Here is an 8,299-nt window from a genome sequence, read left to right on the forward strand (position 1 = left end):
ATAAAAGTCCTATAATGCCTACTGCTTGATTTTTACACATATATATTTTCTTAACAACTCATTCATTGTTGACATCTACATATCTTATCATCATTTTGAATATAGAGTAATGTGTCTCAAGATTTGTGTCAGCTGGCTGCCATTATAACTCGGATCATTCTTACACTTATTCTCTTATACAGCTTATCATATTTTTTATATTGATGATGTTTACTACTGTTATCATAGTCAGTTGTAAACGTAGTCTTGCTGATTCAAAATAAATATTAAGTATTATGGTCATTTTAACTGAAAGATGAAATTCAAGAAAACATGATATTCTTCCCTTCAAATACGCAGTTTTTGTTCAGACATAATTTTATCATTTGATAGTGAAAATGCAACCTATTACTTCTAAATGAATGTTTTTATATATCATTGAGTCTTAAGATGGTTGAACTATGTAAGTCTTAGATTCAGTGTTGTTATATTGTCTGGTCCTTTGGGATCATGGAGTCCATTCAATAGATGTGTAATAGAGTTCCGCTTAAGCCGGCACTAGGGGTCGAGGGAGGTGTTACACATTTCATTACCTCTCATGAACAGACTCAATCAAACCGAGTCTGCTTGGTTGCATTCTATGCTTAAAAAAGGATCGTTTACAGATTTTATTATGATGATTGAACTATGTAAAATTGAAAGTGCATTACACAACAGTGAGCTATATTATATGTATACATGTGCTTAGTACTTGTATGTATTTTTCATTTAAATATGAACTATCACTTAAATATTTGATGTTTTTGTAACAAAAAAAGCAGAATTTTCTTTGAATTTGGAGTCATTTTTGCATTACACATTTCCCACTTTTCCCCAGTATTTCCCACTTTTTACAATTTTAGGAGTATTTTCCAGTACGGGAATTCCCGGTAAATACCGATGGGAATTCCCGCCTCTGGGAAATTCCGGCCAACCCTGGTCATATTCATTATTTTTTGACAGTGATTTCATTCATAGATCAAATACTTTATCTTTTCTGTGAACCATTCCGGCGGATGTTCACGTTAGATACATTTTTTCTTGATTGGTAAATGCATTTTGGACATAAATTATTTAGAAGTGATTAATGGCTATTAAAAGTTTGTAATTAATAAAATGTCTATGTTATAAAAAGTTATATTTTACCTTCTTCTGATCTCTGGTGGTAGGGATACCATCAACTCTTTATTAAAAAGTCTGGCGGGACAATCATCTGGCGGGACAATCATCTGACGAAACTGCCGTCTCCTTAAATCGGGCCATGGCCTTCTGTATCTCCTTCTGGGGGTTGTCGGGTCCATGGCTGTGAGTGATCTCCTTCAAAACTCTATCGTCACAGATCCGGTTATTAAACGTCCCTTCCATGTTCTATTTTGACATTTCAAGTAAGTGTTGCCACTTTTTGGATCACTTTTGTCCTTCCCATAAACATAGCCATCCAAAGTCAATTTCCTGGCTCCCCTTGAACTTGTAAAATAACACATTTTTCTCGATTTTTTTCACTTTCAACTAGCCATGTACTACATCACAAGAGAAATGAATTTAAAAACCTTGCAAAATCGACAATTATTTACAATGTATTATAGTTTACTCAATATAGCTCGCAGGGTAATACTGATTTTCGCTCACCCAATTAATCGGTCAAATCGTGCTAACATACTCATGAATGTATTCTAGGTAATCAAATAGACCAAAGATCGCGGCGCAGCAAAAGGTCACAATACGGTAAATAGTTTTCTTTATATATTCTATATAAAACTGACATTTTTTAAAGAGCTACCAAACATAGCTAGACCCATTCCAGAGAACAAATCCTTACCTCATAATGATAAAACTGATATAAAAAGAAGAGAAAAGTAGGGGTCATGTATCTTCCAAGAGAGATTTCTCTTGTCACATTTGCTTACAGTAAAATCACATCAAAATCACACTGCTGTGACCTGGAAGTACTACTCGTACTAGAATTGAGTCTCACTTCACCAAATACAACCTCCTCCTCCCATTTTTCCTTCCAAAATGTCAAAAATACATAGTTTTAAACTTGGTTAATTATAGGGTCTTATTTAAATATGAAAGTCAGCAGTTGGGTCCGAAGTCGATTGTCGGGCCGCGAAGTAGAAAAGTGGGTCTTTTGGCACCCAACTGTTTTTTACTGTCTAGGGGGGTTACCCCTGCGCAGCTAGCCTAATGTGTTAGAAAGCGATAAGTGGGTCTCTTTGATTATAACTGATTGGTGGGTCAAAATTTTGTATAAAATTTATATAGGAACCCACTTTTTAACCATAGGTATGCGTGTGACCTTGATATATGTTATTGTTGTTTAAGGATGAGGGGCGTAAGCTCAAGTCTAAAAAAAAAAGAAAAAAAAAAGATTTGTTCTGTTCTGTTCTGTTCTGTTCTGTTCTGTTCTATAAAAAATGAAATGAAAAGGTTTACAGTTCACTGTTTGGGTATATAATTTCAGTCCAAGCTGATTCTATTTCGTTCATTTCAATATCAAAACGGCGGCGGCGGTACGGTACATTTTCAGCAAAATATATTACAATTTCTCCGACGTTATGCTTGTTTTCACGGTCCTTCATTTCATGGACGTAATTACTCATTCTTAATTCATTTCCCATCGTACAAAGAAATGTTTCAGTAAACCCCAGAATATGTCGGGTGTATTTGAATTATTTAGTACATTTATTTTATATCATTATACAGATACGATCAGTAGACACTTATAAAGCAAAGCAAAAATAAATTATTTTAGTCCAACAATTACAATAATTAGCGATTTTAATTAAACGAGTCAAAATAACTTTATATATATGCGAAAATAAGCTCTATATTTTATTTTCTACGTTTTTTAAAACTGTATTTTCCGTTAGTTTAAAGAAAATGATTGCACATATATATATATACGAAAAATAATTGATTTTGTACCAATAATAACGAAATCAACAGCAAATATTTATGATGTGTGCGTCAAAATCGCTAACGAAAATAACTTTTTCTATGCGAAAATAAGCGATATATTTTTTTTTTTTTACATTTTTTAAAACTGTATTTTCTGTAACTTTAAAGAACATGTTTGCACATACTTATATACGAAAAATAATTGATTTTGTACCAATAATAACGAAATCAACAGCAAATATTTATGATTTGTGCGTCAAAATCGCTAACGAAAATAACTTTTTCTATGCGAAAATAAGCGATATATTTTTTTTTTTTACATTTTTTAAAACTGTATTTTCTGTAACTTTAAAGAACATGTTTGCACATACTTATATACGAAAAATAATTGATTTTGTACCAATAATAACGAAACAACATACAAATAATTAGATTTGTGCGTCAAATCGCACGAAAATAACTTTATATCTATGCGAAAATAAGCGATTATATTTTTTTTTCTACTTTTTTAAAACTGTATTTTCTGTTACTTTAAAGAACATGATTGACACATACTTATATACGAAAAATAATTGATTTTGTACCAATAATAACGAAATCAACAGCAAATATTTATGATGTGTGCGTCAAAATCGCTAACGAAAATAACTTTTTCTATGCGAAAATAAGCGATATATTTTTTTTTTTTACATTTTTTAAAACTGTATTTTCTGTAACTTTAAAGAACATGTTTACACATACTTATATACGAAAAATAATTGATTTTGTACCAATAATAACGAAATCAACAGCAAATATTTATGATGTGTGCGTCAAAATCGCTAACGAAAATAACTTTTCTATGCGAAATAAGCGATAATTTTTTTTTTCATTTTAAAACTGTATTTCTGTAACTTTAAAGACATGTTTAACATCTTATATACGAAAAATAATTGATTTTGTACATAATAACGAAATGAACACAAATATTTATGATGTGTGCGTCAAAATCGCTCACGAAAAAAAAACCTTATGTGCGAAAATAAGCCATATGTTGTTTAATTTCCTATTGTTTTCTCCCAACTTAAAGACAATGTTGAAACATGTTTCTAAATACCGTTGTATGAAATCCTATGTCAGGTGTTTTCGGCGATGCTCGTTATTTTTCGTAATAAACTGGATCTCATAATGTTGTTTAACCATGATCAAGTTTGCACCGCATATACACTTGAAATCACCGCAAATAAAGTTGAAAGTACCGAATATGAAAATCGAACCGCTACACATAATGAAAAGAGGACCAACGAAAGGTGAAACAACCGCAGCACCGCATACACATTAGAAAGTGCCACATATAAAGCTGAAATCACCGCATGTGCAGCTGAAACCAGTGCATGAAAATGTAAAACCAATCCATATACAGTTGCAAGTATCACGTATACAGTAGAAAGCATATCATATAAAGTTAAAAGCACAGTATATGTATTTTAAAGCATTGCATAAAAAGTCAAAAGCAAAATATATAAAGTGAAAATCACCGTATATACAGATAATAGCACCCCGTATTCAGTTAAATCCGCATATAGTTAAAAGTACAGTATGCATAGTTAAATGCACAGCACAGCATAATAAAGGCGACGCATATAAAGTTGAAAGCACCACATAAACAGTTGAAACGATCGCATACAAAGTTAAATATACCGCACAATCAGACGAAAGCATTGCATATACATCTGAAAGGACCGCATATAAAGTGAAAACCACCGCACATACTGATAAAAGCACCCCATATACAGTGTTAAGCGCATCATATACATGAATTAGCACTGCACATACAAGTAGAGGCACTCCATATACTGATATATGTACAGCATAAAGTTCTATATCAACAATAGAAGACAGCTGTGGCTTTCCATAATTGAGCGTTCATTGAAAATAATAAGATGTTATTTATATATTCATTACTTGAAGAAAAATTAGATTACCTTTAAAGACAGGATCGGTTTATATAAAATGTATTTTTTTCACAAACGGCAACATTGCCACATTTTTATTTGAAAAAAAAACAAAACTTTATACAGATTTTGTTAAGTATTCTATACATGTATTTGTATTTTCAGTGGGTAAATACAGTTAAACATCAGTTACAGTAAAGTTTCCGAAAAATCAGTTTGTACCGATAAAAAGTCAAATCGCCAAATTATGTTTGAGTAAGTGTACCGTGTAATATTTACACGTTTTTGTATTGATATTTGTTTAGAATATACATTTAGTCACAGGAGACGTTTCGCATACTTCAAAATGAATTCAATTTCCACCTACATTAAGATCTTCTGATGTATATTGATTAGAACAGGTGTGCCATCAAATAAGTTTAAATTTGTTCAAATGATGAATATACATACATTTGCTGCAACATTTTACAGCAGATAGACCAAGGGAATCTCATGTTCTACAACCCAAGGTTGTCAGCTACATTACAGTGGCTAGTTTGTTATCGTTTTCCGTAAATGTGCACACCCTGGTCAGTTTCTAACAGCGATTATCAAATACACTGAGGACAAAAAGAAGAAGAAGAAGAACGTAATTTGTACTAAAACCCGCAAAAGGGTCACTGACAAAGCATTAATATAACAAAATAATGGCGAGATAGCATATGCGTTTGCTAAAATAACACTGCAGTAAGATCAACTAGTTGTTGGCATTATCTATAGATTTATCACCGAAATCAGGGTTAAAAGATCATTAGAGCATACCTTCACATAGAGTACGTATTAAAACATTATTTTTATCACAAAATCCTGATATTTATTTGGCATTTATGTTGAATAAAGGTATGTGTTCTTTCCTTCTTTCAAGGAAGCACGTACCTAAAGCTATACACATGCTAGAAACTGACAATAAAATATCTTGGCATACATTTCATAACAAAGCCAACGAATTTCCTTGTATCAGATAACAAATTTACAAGTGAACACAACATGTTAGCGTTTTGTTCGTTTGGAACATTGCCCTATTGTATTAATTGGTTTGCTTTGCAAAATATGTGTTCCTCGTTACAAGTATTAGACGTCGTAACTCGGCGCATTCACATCTTCGTTATTTCCAAAACGCTCTTCCATCTTGGTATCATTGTCGTTATTGGATGAAGTAGTTGCAATTTTATTAGTATTTACAAGAAAACTAGGAACATCCCGTTTGTGAACATTTGTTTCATCAGTCTGTTCAGGAATGTTTAGCACAAACTTCTTTTCACTGGCTTTGTGATATTGTTCAGTATTGTGATTTTGAATTGGCAATCTTGAAGTGGTCGAAGCAGATAATATGGTATGCACTTCGGATGTAGATGAATTTCAATTTGTCCGCAAGACCGAAATAAAAAGCGTTTGAAGATTCTGGGACATAATGAGGTTATTCAAAACATTTTTCAGCCTTCTGACTCAATGCAAATTGAAAATTGTTTTCTTATCTTCAACATATTTACCTATATTTCAAATGAAAAGATATACCATTGCGATACAAGTCTAGTCTGAAATGAAAAGAAAAGTAGATAAAATAAAATAGTTAAATATAAAGCATATCAATGGAATTATATTCTTACTGAAATTCAGGGTGCAAATGTGATTATGACTGAAGTGCAATGTAAGCGTAATTATTTGAACGTTGTTTTTTTTTAAATGTATCTAAGAATCGACTTTGAAGCAAACGATCAAATACATGTATACTCATAAGTCGAAACTGATTTCCCTCACTACACATGCTGAACAGACGTTGAATAAATACAAACGTCGAAATTGGTAATATCTTCCACATGTTCGTGTTGAATGTGTGTACCTTTGCAGAAAACTTCACTGTGCAGTATATCTCGAAACATGTGCGTAATTCAGAGCGAACTGAAAGTAAAAAGCATTCCTTGTAAGCTCTAGTGTACGGTGGGTAAGGCTGCTTCATAGAAGTTTGTCTAAACACTTCATAAACGACTTACCGTGCAGTAGGTGCGCGTGACGAATGACAAAGCTTGTTGATTTTGAGTTCCATGCCCAGTGATAATAATAACAATAATAATAATAATGTCTCTCAAATGGAGCTGTGAAGGTAGGGCCATATTTTGCAATATACATACAATAGAACAAAGATTTTATTATAGGCCTTGTATATAGTCCATCATCTTTCAAACATTCAATATTTTCAAGCAGTAAACAATTTGACTCAGATTTTGGACCTGATGGAATTCTATGGAAATCCCACTTATTTGGTCTGAGTGGTAGATTGTCCGACGTTGTTGTATTATTTAAAATTGCGACTTTTAGAAACTTTTCATGTGAAAGTTATGAAATACGTGGAAATATTGGAAGGACAATTTTCCTTATATGGATATAAGGTGAATACATCCATCAATATGTGGTTTAAATGAAATATTTAAGCACAGAATCGTTTAACTAAAAGATGAAAGGCTAAATAAACATATTTGATATGTAATAATGCCAATAAAAAACTTTCATATACCATTTCAGTTGAGATGAATCGATATGGGTGGAATTGGATTAAATTAAAAACATTTTATTTAGACATTAAACGAAGATATTGCGATACATTGCATTGACATCCAACTACACGTAAAACATGTATAACAGGTATGTTCTTTGATGTCTGCCGCCAGGTAATCGGATGAGGCTTTTACAAAGAGATTGTCAGTTTATGAGCAGATTATCTGTATTACATTTATTTGTAAACAGTTTCCATAAAAAGATGACATTAAACAGCTTGCTTTGCGAGAGAAATATTGTATTAATATCGAAATATTTGTCTGAAGAGGGTGTAAGAGCAATACAGCAGCAATGCATTATCTTTGTCTTTTATGATACGACAGTTTGGCTGCTGGTCTCCTCTGATTTTCTTGCCAGTATGTCTGATTACCCTCATATTTATAAGAATGTCATCCAGCAACTTGAGATCAAAGGTCTGTCATATTCTGTCAGATTTTCTTGCGGGAGGGATCTCACTTTCGCACTGGGTTTTTAGACATAAAGTTAAGCGGACCACATACACTGCGACTTTGAGCACTTTGGTCTAAGCCACTTGGGCTAAAAGATACATAAGTTTGCCTTTGTGGATTTAGGATTTGTACGTTCTGTCATCTGTCAAATATTTAAAGTTTTAACTCAAACCGGGAAATATTCTTTAAATATCGAAACCATTCTTTCATCCAAGAAGTAGTAAAGGTCTCATTTACTTGTAGTTTCGTGTAGAATCAAGTTATTTCAGAATTATGAATCCTTTCAAATATGCCCGTATGACAGATACCAGTACATGCATTTTGTTTTTTTTCAATGCAAACAAAATAGCATTTCCCTAGTTTTGATATCAATATTCTTCACAAATTGTCGCAATAGTTCAAAGG

The sequence above is a fragment of the Mercenaria mercenaria genome, chromosome 8, assembly GCF_021730395.1.
Source record: "Mercenaria mercenaria strain notata chromosome 8, MADL_Memer_1, whole genome shotgun sequence".
Taxonomy (NCBI): domain Eukaryota; kingdom Metazoa; phylum Mollusca; class Bivalvia; order Venerida; family Veneridae; genus Mercenaria; species Mercenaria mercenaria.